This window comes from Cyprinus carpio, chromosome B10 (genome assembly GCF_018340385.1).
Source record: "Cyprinus carpio isolate SPL01 chromosome B10, ASM1834038v1, whole genome shotgun sequence".
NCBI classification, from domain to species: domain Eukaryota; kingdom Metazoa; phylum Chordata; class Actinopteri; order Cypriniformes; family Cyprinidae; genus Cyprinus; species Cyprinus carpio.
Window position 1 is genome coordinate 5,698,611 of NC_056606.1, and position 11,348 is coordinate 5,709,958.

Below are 11,348 nucleotides of genomic sequence, written 5' to 3' on the forward strand. Positions count from 1 at the left end.
ACACTGATATTATTCAAAGATCGTACAATCCTCATCAAAAGTGACATTAAAACACATTTTAGACTTAATATTAAGAAATGTGCATTATGCACAAGTAGCATGCCAAATAAAGTTTAATATATATATATTTTATTTTTCTTTATTTTTTTGTTATTTTATTTTTTTTAAGTCTTGAGTTATCTGTCACGTAAATATGTTAATAGATTTGAACTATACTTAGTATGAAATAAATGTATTTTAAATATACTACCTTTTTTACTAGGGTAGTTTTACGGATTCTTAAATCATTATTGCAACTATAAAACTACATTTCATCTTTTTTCTCATACAACAACCAGACTAATGAATGGCTTGACACCAAACCACACTGGGGCAGAGCCTAAACAGGGCTTTCTTCTGTGTAGACATAGGTTCAGTATTGCTAACTACGCATGCCAGAGAAGTAGGGTATTATTGTGTTTTACTGTATGTCATAAGTATGAATGTATCTTGCATCAGCATCTACAGTAATCATTAGTACTTCTTTGACAAATTAACTGTTTTATGTAGCCGAGTTGAGAGAATTCACTGTGGCAAATCTGCACAACGCACAGGATAGCACAGAGCGAATTCATTTTCACACAAACTAGTATCGATTTAAGTCTAAATATGCAGCAGTCAAAAATTTTGTTTTAGATATTATGCTGAGTTTATTTAATTATTATTAAGTAGACTGTGTTTGATTTTCTCTGCCAACCAAAGTCCCAGACCACCTCCAGCACTGGTGCACAATGTGGTGGTCATTCAGTCTTTGAATGAACCAGTTTAACAGAGACAGCTGCTTGATTTTTATTCCTGAATGATTCCTGAATCAACCTTTTGAATAAATCAATTGAATAAATTATTCATTTTCATTAACACAATGACTTCCCATCACAACCGGCTATGTTACCTTCATAATACAAGTATTGTTTTATTTTGTCATTGATTTCATATTTCTGTATTCAAAATGTTATATTGAAAGCATTAATCTCATTAAAATATGCAACTGTAATTACTGTGTAAATGCAATGACTTCCCTCTGAGCAGCAATAAGCTGCGTAAATACATCTAAAGCAACTTCACATGCAGCTTCTTTGCCAACTCTGCAGTGAAAAGAGAGGCTTTGGATGATACTTCTTTCATTGATAACAGCCTATAATGTTATATTATTCTCATTAATTTTAACATTAAAGATGACAAAATAAGATTAGAACAAAAATAAATAAAAATAATAAAACATATAATAAAACATAATAATAAAACAACAACAACAGTTTGAGGGGGCACATATTGCCCTTTATTGGAAAGTTAATTTGATAGTTAACAAAAAATATAAAAAATACTCATCATCTCTGGTTTTATTGTTCAATTTGTTATTTCGTAGGTTTTTTGATATCTTCTGGAAAAAGCACTTTCTATATTATATCCTATGTTACAATGGCTATTTAACTAGAAATTTGTCTAGGCTGAGTATGCTACATAACCTACTACTTTTTCTAGGAACCACAGCCTCATATTTTTTGTAGTTTGTCAATGATATTTCTGTTGTTAGTTGAGGTAATTTGTAGACTAGGTAGAGCCCAAACAATGACTTAAGTCAAGGACTCCTTCTAAATCATACTCTGGGTACATATGTCATAGCATTTCAAATTCATCCTTTGTCCAAATCAACATATTGTCTGTAATAAAAGTTATGTTTCATTTTTACACTTAAATCGATATTGGTCTACACTTCACTGTGTTAAATTACCAATTGTGATATTGGTCTACTCTTCATCATCTTAAATGCATTCGCTCCTTGCTGCCCAGGCCGTCCCAAAGCACATCAAACTGGTCACTGGGATTCCTCAGGACATGTGAGTGACACCTTGTGGTACCATCCCACAGAGGCAAAAAAAAAAAAAAAAAAAAAAAATCTGTTTTCACTTTCCCGTAATCCATCCCTGTTCTAGATTGTGTACTATTCTAAACAATGTCTGAAACTTTGTATTACGAGCACTTCCTGTGTTTTATTTGCCTCTATATGATGAATGAATTGTTGTTTAAGTTACATTGGATAGAATCATCTGCTAAATGAACTCATGTAAAATGTATATGTAACTGAAACTTTTTTCTTTTTTTTTTCATTTTTCTGTTTTCAAGACAGAAAACAAGAAAACCTATTATTCAAAGGTACACAGAGCATTAACCTGGTATACACGGTCCTTAATATTTCACACACAAATCAGAATGATGCTGATGCTCAAATTACAGCATAAGGGAAGACGTCATGCACAGTAAAGTTATGGTGCTAATCAGGTATTCAAAATCTAATTTAAACCTCAAATAAAGTGTAGAGCAATGATCGGCAAAATTAATGAATAAGAAATGTATATGATTCTCCACTATTTCTCTTTCCATAACCATTAGAAACATTAACTGTTGTTTAAATGGTTTCTATTCAGTGAGGTTTAGAAAACAATTTAAGCTTATAATGTTAAGAAATGCATTAGTATACGTACAATTTAACATCATCTGACACTAACTGTATACTATGCTGTATACATATTGTGCTCTTTGTACATACACAATTATGAACTGCATATCAAACATGATTATAGAAGTAATTTTAACTTACTATCTTTTGAAAATTCTGGTTTCCTTCCCTGTGGAGAAAAAAAAATGACATTAATGAAAGTGAAATTGCTAATACGTATGTGAACAAATTTAAAATTTCATTGTGATAGTTATGTTGATAATTTTTATGTTTAATGATTTTATATTTATCAACAAATGAGAATTTTAACATTCCAGAGCTACTGGTCTTTAAAAGATATTTCGTTTACACTTGATAATAAGCAAACTGTCCTCCAACTAATATACGCTCGTATAGGTCGTTTGTCCAAATCCTGAAATACGACCCATCAGAGCGTATACTACAATGCGCCCCTATCGGCAAAAGGTCGTTTTCATATTAATGTTTTGCACTCTTTTATTTGCGCTGTGATTTGGATTTCGTGTAGCTCAGTTGGTAGATTATTGCGTTATACCTTGATATGCAATCATGCTATCATGGGTTCGATCCCAGAGAATGGACGTGCACGTAAAATGTATATGCTCAATTACAATAATAATTTAGCATGATTTCTGTGTAGGGTTAGGTTTAGGGGGTGGGGTTAGGTGTGGTCATTCGAACGAATAAGCCACCTAGTTAAATATGTACGAATTACTGTGAGATCGGAGGTAAAAAAGTCCACACATTGCATTTAAATAAACTTGCGTTTTGATTGGTAATGACGTTATACTTCATTTTTTATGACGACAGACGCAACGCGATAGTGTCATTATTTTTACGCCCGCTAGAGGCCGCTTAACTTTAAAACGTAAATATAGGTCGTAATAAGGTGCTTGCACAAACGACCTATATGGTCATTTTTTTGTTGGAGGACAGGCTCGACTTTAGACTAGGTTTTAGTTAATCAATTGCGCAGTCTATTTCAGTTGCCTCAAAATAGTAACGTGCCAACAATGCGCCTGAACACACCTCGTTTTCAGACCAGCACACCCATGAGCACACAAATGTGTACAAATGCATTTGCTATTTAAACAACATGGCTGAACACACCTCGTTTTCAGACCAGGTCGGGCTTGAGCTAGCAAAACACACTTGCATCGCACCTGGTGTTGCATTGCGCCGGGTGTATGATAAGGCCCTTAGTCTGCGATGGCGCTTGTTGCCCATGTCCTATTCTTTGAATTTGTGGCCATTGTTCATGATCATCAGTGCCTTTGCAGCAGTATGCTGTTCCTGAAGAAGATTCATACTTTAAAGAAACTGGAGCCCTATGTCATACCTATTACGAAATCACCACATAGTTTGAAGATGTTTAGCAGTCGAAGGAAACTTATTCCTAAGCTCTTTCTTACTCTAAAAATTCATACTTTAAAGAAACTGGAGCCCTATGTGGTTTCGTACAGTTGAAGTGCAAATATTATTTGGTCTTTAAATTAATCACTATGGTTCTTATCATTGATTAATCCAATGATCTACACAAATTTCTCTATGACAGCATGCCAAGATATTTGTTGTTGCCTGTCAGTTTGTTGTTACCTGCAGTTTTATCAGACATTTCACAAAATCATTTAAGATGGTTTTAGTGTGCCAGTAGGAAATATCAGTTTTAGATTTCCAAACATTTGTTTTGCAAATATGGCAATAATTCAGTATGATTTATATATGAAAGTGGTATTAGCTGCTATTAAATGAAGAAGCATCATACCTCTCTACTTTTGTTTGGGTGTGTAGTAACTCTGATGACATCACCGTCTGCGGTGTAGTTCAGTTTCCCCACAGCTGCACATTTGACCTCATACTCAGTGTCTGGTCTGAGATCTGTCAGAGTGACTGGACTTTGTCCCTGTAGCACAGACTGATATTTCCAGTCCTTTCCCTCTTTCATTTTGTACAGTAACCTGAGCTCTTCTGTTGCAGGACCTGATGGAGACACAGTAATAACCACTCTGTCACTTGTGATGTGTTCAGAGACTGAGCAGGCTGGTTTTAATGGAGGAGTGAAGCAGGTGGCTTCCTCAGATCCATTTTCATACAAGAGAATGCAGGAACCTGGAAGGTTTTTCATCTCTTTTGATGCAACAATAAATTTAGTTGATTTACATGTATTTGATTTGATCAGGTTTTTAAATATTGTCAGGTTTCTCCTCATAGTCATTTTGACGTTAGTGGTGAACACAGTTTTTTGCTCCGGATCAGGTGCATTTCCGTCATTGTTGTCTTTTGCTGTTAGACTAAGGAAGGCCTTTTGTTTAGAAAGAAGCACATCGGGCCACTCAAACGATGTGAAAGTGTAGCTAACCACATTTTCAACATCCAGATCCATCAAAATCTCATCCAGATTCTCTTCCGCCTTCGCTCCAGAATCATTCAGTTGTCTTAGCAATGTTTTAATTGTGAGTGATTCTGTTTCTTTCTCTTTCATCCATTGTTCAAGATCACTTCCTCTGAATGGACAATCATCATGATGACGCAGAAGATCAATCAGGGCTGTTTCCTTCTCCACGTCCCCACAGATTTTTGGCAACAGAGAGCCAAGTTTCTTCATGAGACTCAACTTATAGGCAGAGCAATTTTGCTTCATGTGCATTATTTTATTACGAAATCCTGCAAAAGCCAAACATGGTGTATCCTTCATAAGGTCACTGCATTTCATTTCAGTGATGTTTAAGCACTCGATTACTGATTCAAGGTTTCTGATTAGACTTGTGTGGATTTCTTTTTGAAGTTTTGCAGCAGATGAATGTAGTTTGTCCAAGGGATAAAGCCAAACTCTCAAAGGAACTGCAAGTTCTTTGTTGTCTCCCAGCAGTTTTGGAAGATCAGCAAAAACCCTCAATGCATCTTCAAAAGAGGCTGGATTAGATGGTAGCTGGAAGTCACCGTAAAACGTGCAACTGAATTTTTGAACGGCAGTCTTTTGATTTTCATCCATGTTCAGATCAATCTGTGCACCTATTGAAATGCCCTTTAGTTTCTCAAATGCAGCTTTTACTTCTCCTTCTACAGTGCGCTTGTCTTCATCTAATGAAACTTCTCTATCAAAAACAAAGCAAGCATTTGCCCCATACAGCACAGCCGTCACCACATGTGTGGCTGTATCATTATCAAACACTTCATAGTAACCTATATTTCCAGAAGCCAAGTGGTTCATGGTCAGTGCTTCAAACTTGGTGGTTGAATGATAATGTAGAGTCAGTCTCTGTTGTTTGAAGGACTTCTTGGTGTCACTAAGATACTTGGCTGCTCCACTTACATTGACGAGTCCACTTAAAAGACTCAATTTTAGAGAACCGTCAATGTTCATTAAGTGAGATTTTTCCTCAATGGAGTCTGAAGCTGTAACACTGAGACCTGTATTAATTTGAGGATGAGCACGTATACTCTGCTGCAGCTGCTCTTTGTCCCATAGTGTGATTCCTAAAATTGAAAAATATAGGTTAATACAGCATTAAAAACATTAAAAATACATTAACAGACATTTTCCTTGATCTTCCTAAAGCTGCCATCATCAGTCATTAAATCACCACCCCAGTTTTTTAATATGTGGGAAGGATGTGTGACTACACAGAAGGAATATTAGTATGTGGAAGTCTGTGCATGTGATATATGCAACAAGTACAAACTGTGATCATAACAGTGTTTCATTTATTGTAGTCTGTTTTAAAATTACAGTGGTGGCCAAAATGTTTAGAACACCATTTTCACCAGCTAAAAAAATGGTTTCAAGTCAGTTATTTTTTATTTTATGCTGTAGTGTGTCAGTAGGAAATATCAGTTTACATTTCCAAACATTCATGCCATTGATTGTAATAATCCAGTGACAGCAGCCAGTGCTCCACACAGAGATGTGATCTGATCATCATCAGTCTGTCTGAGATTACATGAAGAAACAGAACAAACTTAGACAGACTCAATCCAGAAGAACTGTGGCAACATCTCCAAGATGCCCCAGTACTGTTAAAAACTTTATGCTGTAAAATGCTGTAAAATGAAGATGCTGTCAAAAATAATGTCATAAATAGATTTTCTTTAACAGTTAACTCCTATTAACTAAATTAAATCAACTCAACGGTAGCACTTTACTTTACAGTCCTATTTCTCATGTACATACTTATTTTAGTAATTACAATAACAAGGTAAAAACTAGATACTAACCCTGAACCTACCCCTAAACCTAACCCTAACCCATGCAGTTACCTTATATTACCAGTACTTTCTTAGGTAGGTGCACTGTAAGTACATGTAAGTGCATGTACTGTAAAATAAAGTGCAACCAAATCAACATTTGGTGTGACCATCCTTTGCATTTAAAGCAGCTTTTGCCCTCGGTGCACTTGCACATCATTTTTCAGGTAGCTTCGCAGGTACATTTCTTGAAGCAACTTCGAGACGTTGCCACAGTTCTTCTGAATTTAGTCTCGGTTTGTTCTGTTTCTTCATATAATCTCAGACAGACTGATGATGATCAGATCAGATCTCTGTGTGGAGCACTGGCTGTCGTCAGAAAAAAATCTCACTGGATTATTACAGTTAACTGTAAAATGAGTGTTTGGAAATGTAAACTGTTATTTCCTACTGACACACTACAGCAAAAGATAGAAATAACTGTGTAACGTGGGATTTGGATTTTGTTTCTGGTTTAGCTGTTCATGGTTTTCATTTTGATATTTTGCCTTGTTTCATGTTCCTGTCCCTGTCATGTGTTTCTTGCCCCTCATGCGATCATAGATGTGTTCAAATTCATGCAGCACTGCACAGATTGGCAAGAGTAGCCGCTCGCAGTCGGGGGCGGAGTTGAAGACGGACATGTCAAGTCGGACACTTTCTACTCCTGGTAGCGATGCTCTTGCTGTGTTTGCATACTCCATCACAGGTGAAGTGAATATAATGCAATATTTGTCAAATACACTGACGTTTCAGAGACGTTTTCATGAGCAACAGAAAAACTTTTTTATACTGCTTAATACAGCACCATCTAATAAATACATTTTATCTTAACATATACTATTTAAATACCAATAAAGTGGGGTAAATATGCTTTTATTGTTTTTTTTATAAACGTGACTCAATATAACATTGCAACTACAGTAAAAAAAAAAAAAAAATGTCATGTGCTACTCTTGTCTGTGTGTCATGTTCTGATTGGTTGTCCTAGTCATGTGTCTTGTTTCTCATTGGTTGGTTTTGTCATGTGACCCTTATTGTTTGGTATTTATAGCCCTCATGTTGCCATTGTCTCTTGTCAAGTATTGTCGCTATACCTCTGTTGGTGAGTTCTTGTTGTTTGTTTATGTCAAGTTTGTTCATGCCATACCAAGCTGAGTCAAGTCTATTTCAAGTCATGTCAAGTCAAGTCCTTGTTTACTGTTTGGTTAGTTTTTGGAGTTAAATAAAGCTCCACTGCGCTGGACTCCAGTGGACTCTCTTGACAAACCGACTTAAAATAATTTTTTAGCTGGTGAAAATAATAGTGTTCTAATAATATTTTCTTTTAATATGTTTCTGTTATGAATAGTCCTGTTACCTCATAACAAGTGCTTCACACAATACAAATACATGCACATTTAACAAATTGCGGATTTTAAATTGTGCATATTTGATTTTGTTTTTTGAATATTTTTTGCTGGGATTGATTTATGGGATTTTTTTTTTTTTTACATGTTCTGCTTTTTCTAGTATTCAAATGTCTAGCAAGGTTTCTCTCACTCACTTCAAACAAATGCACATTTTGATTAGTGTGTTTAATTTTTGGGGGGGGGTGGTGGGGGGGGTTTGAGCTTGTAAAAAAATATGTGTGCTTTTCTAATCTCACAATTCTATTCACAGTTTCCTGGCAATTTGGATCAAGCGGTGAGTGGGCAGAGGCCTGAAAGTTTCAACCTGGACAGCAGTACAGCTTTACTCTTTAAAAGCAAATACCTGTAGGCATTTTTGATAATGAAAAGAGTTTGCAATATTTGTGTTCAGTATTACAGAGTTTGAATGCTGTCAAATGATTAATCGTGATTATTCGCATCCCAAATAAAAGCTTTATTTACATAATGTATGTGTGTGTACTGTGTATATCAAGTAAAGTCATGTCAAAATAATGCATTAACAAGCCATGAGTTGATGTTAGTGAATGGGTAGTTAATAATGAGTTAGTTATGATGGGCCCCTCAATGTAAACTGACATGATGCATTAACAATTCGTCAAATAAAAACCATTAAACATGCTGTAAGAGTCATCTTTATTCCTTTACACCAGATGTTAGTGAATAGATATTATTTTTTTTATAGTGCTTTTATTATTTATTTAATTTATGTATTGAATAAAAAAAAAAATATATGTATGCGTGAGTGAATATGTATGAATTTGGTTGTTTATTAATTCATGATTCGTTAACAACTTTAATTATCATTAGTATTTGATGAATTAATTATTAATTTAGGCATTAATTCATGATTATTCAGGTACCCTTATTGTAAAGTGTTACCAATATATTTATATATAATATAAATTATGTAAAATATGTGTATTTATACTGTATATACATAATAAATATACACAGCACACACACATATTATGTAAACAAAAACTTTTATTTTGGATGCGATTAATTGCGATTAATCGTTTGACAGCACTAAAAAATACACCTAAATATAAAACTAATAAGATTTAATTTAAAATTACAAAGAAGAACATAAAATTGTTAGTATGGACATAAATCTTTAATATAATGAACTACATTATTTAATTAAAGATTATTTTTGTAATTTTATGTACATTTGTACATAATTTAAGTAAACAAAAAATACTGCATAAATAATACAATAATTTTTTGTATAAAATTTAGAATTACTGTAATTTGTCAATAATGGAATAATACTTAAAATTACAGTCAACAGTTGTTAATTTACAGATATTGTTTGTAATTTTACAGAGTTTTGAACAATTTAAAATAACAGAAAAAATACTGTAAAAATAATACAGTCATTTTTCTGTATAAAAAAATAAATTACTGTAATTTGTCTTTGATGATATAGTACCTAAAATAAGTCAAGTTGTTAATTTGATATATTTTTTAATTTTACTAAGTTTTGAATGTAATTTGAAATATGTAAATGTAAAATAAGTCAAGTTGTTAATTTGATATATTTTTTAATTTTACTAAGTTTTGAATGTAATTTGAAATTTCAGGGATCGTGGTCCCTTTAAATGTTCGGAATGCGTGATGACGTAAAACACCGGTCAGCGCCATGGTTGGAGTTTTCTGTTTGGTCTCTTTTTGGAGGAAAAAAATAAACGAGACACGAATTAGTGTGCTCAAAGTGAGAAGTTGCTCCCTTGCAAATTACTGCAATTTCCACACTGGTGACCCCGACATTAGTCTGCTGGACGTATCCAGAGCACGACGCGATCATGATCCCGCGAACGCTGTCACCCTCAAAAACTCCCCGAATTCTGGGAATCGTCAGCATCGGCCATGGGTTCGCCCAGACTGAAGCGCAGTTCGCATTGCGTGAGATCACCGCGGATCCAACAAAAATATTACTACGTTGTGTCTGCTCTCGGAAATTCAAACAGCATCGAGAGTGGTGAGCCTTCTTACGAATCCTCCTGAAAATGAGAAGTATACGGCACTTAAAAAGCCCACCTGTGAAAACGTTTTGAACTGTCAGACGCTGAAGAGCCAGCAGGTCAAGGACTGGGTGACAGCAAACCGTCGAGCTCATGGACCGTATGCTGGATCTTTTGGGCGAACACAGACCTGATTTCTTTTCATCCAGCTTTTCTTGGTCAGCTGCCTTCCCAAGGTGAGAGCTTGCATTAGCCAACACCACAATCACTGACTGTCGTAGACTAGCTGAAGAGGCTGATAAATTTTTCCTGGCAAGTCAGGGACATTTTGCGGGCCGCGCTTTTTTCCGCGCACATCTCTTCGGTGATGCAGGACGACACCACACTCATTGCTGCGATCCCACTTCTCGTCGGCAGCAGTTCTGCTGGCACCCAAACAGCCTTCAGGATTGTGTTTCTATCATGCAAAGTTTGGAACCAAGGCTAACAAATGCCGTCCACCATGCAGTTGTTCAGTGTTTCGGGAAATGCCAGGGCCGGCGCCTCAGTGGTAGCCATGAGTGTCGGCCGCGTAGGCAGGCTGCTTTTCATCCGCGATTGCATGCTCCGGACGCCGTTTTCTGTGCGACACGGGGGCACAAAGGAGCGTCCTGCCTGCATCCCGTTTGGACATGGTAACCGACAGCCACGGCCCCCCTAATGGAAGCTGCCAACGGTAGCCGCATCCGCACATAATGGGCACAAGGTATGTTGAATTGTGTTTTCGGAGGACAGCATTTCGGTTGGGACTTTGTTTACTGCAAAGGTTGCCGTTTCCCCTCTTGGCGCTGATTTTTTGTGTGCACATGGACTGTTGGTGGATGTAAAGAACCGCCGTCTGATTGATGCTGTCAACGTGTTTGTTCTTATAACATGCACGCTCAGCGAAGCGGACTCCATACGACTGTCTAGCATGCTCTCAGCTTCCGATGATTTCCAACGTCTATTGGCCAGTTTCCCAGCCCTCACTCAGCCCACTTTCTCTTCATCTACTGTGAAGCATGGTGTGGTGCACCATCTCGCCAATACTGGTCCACCCGTCTACGCCCGCGCTCGGCGCCTCGACCCGACCAAGCTTGCCGTTGCAAAGGCTGAGTTTGCAAACATGGAACGACCTGGGCATAGTACGCCGATCCGACAGCCCCGTGGGCATCACCCCTCCACATCAGTACC